A 1,204-nucleotide genomic window follows, 5' to 3' on the forward strand; every position below is an offset into this window, starting at 1 on the left:
AAATTTTAATTTTAATATATTTTTAATTAATAATATAAAATACATATATAAAAATAATTAAAATTTTTACTATAAATATTTTATTATAAAATATATATAAAAATATATATTATATATAATATATTTGTTAAATTTAATATATTTAATATATATTTTAAATCTATATCTATTCTAACTATTATCTATCTATCTTCTACTACTATCAAACTTCTATCTATAATATTATTATATATAAATATTTATTAAAAATGATTTTTTCTTTATTTATATTATATATTTTCAAATTTATAATAAATAAAATTAAATAATAAATTTATTTATTATTATATTATATATAAATATATTAAATAAAATTATTACACCACACATGTAAAATTTATATAATATTATATTTATTATATAAAAATATATATTAATTATTATTTTAAAAAATATATGTTGTGTTGGTGGTGTGGGGGTGGGGGTGTTTTTGTGTGTTTTGGGGTGACATAATATATATTTTAAATATATATAAATATTATTAATTTATTAATAATTTATAATATATAAAAAATATATGTTACAAATGCAAAAATTTTTTAAAATACAAACCCTTTATATATATTTTATATTTATTAATATATATTAAAATTTATTTTATAAAAAATTAATTTTTTTATTATTTTAAATTTAATTTTTATATTTATTATTTTTTAAAAAATTATTTTAAAAATTTTTTAATTTTTTATATATTTATGTTTTTTATTAATATATACAATAAAAAAAATATTTTTATTTTTAAATTATACTTTTATAATTTTTAATTATTAAATATATATTTAAAAATATACATATATATTATATTTTATTATAATTTAAAATTTTTTAAATTTTATTTGTATTTTTTAATTTTATATTATATTTATTTTATTTTATATGTTTTAAATTAAATTATATATTAATTATATATATATAATTAAAAATAATTTTTTATTTTTAAAAATTTTCATCTATTTTATTATGTTTTATTAATTTTTTTTAAAAATTTTTTTAATTATTTTTTAAATATTTTTTAAAATTTAATTTTTTATTTTAAATATTTATTTTGTAAAATTTATTTTTCTTTTTAATAAAGATTTTTTAAAATTTTTAAACTTTTTTTTTATAGTATATTTTTAAAAAAATTATAATATATAAATAAACAGTAAAATTTTTAAATTTTAAA

This window comes from Penaeus monodon, chromosome 23 (assembly GCF_015228065.2).
Source record: "Penaeus monodon isolate SGIC_2016 chromosome 23, NSTDA_Pmon_1, whole genome shotgun sequence".
NCBI lineage: Eukaryota > Metazoa > Arthropoda > Malacostraca > Decapoda > Penaeidae > Penaeus > Penaeus monodon.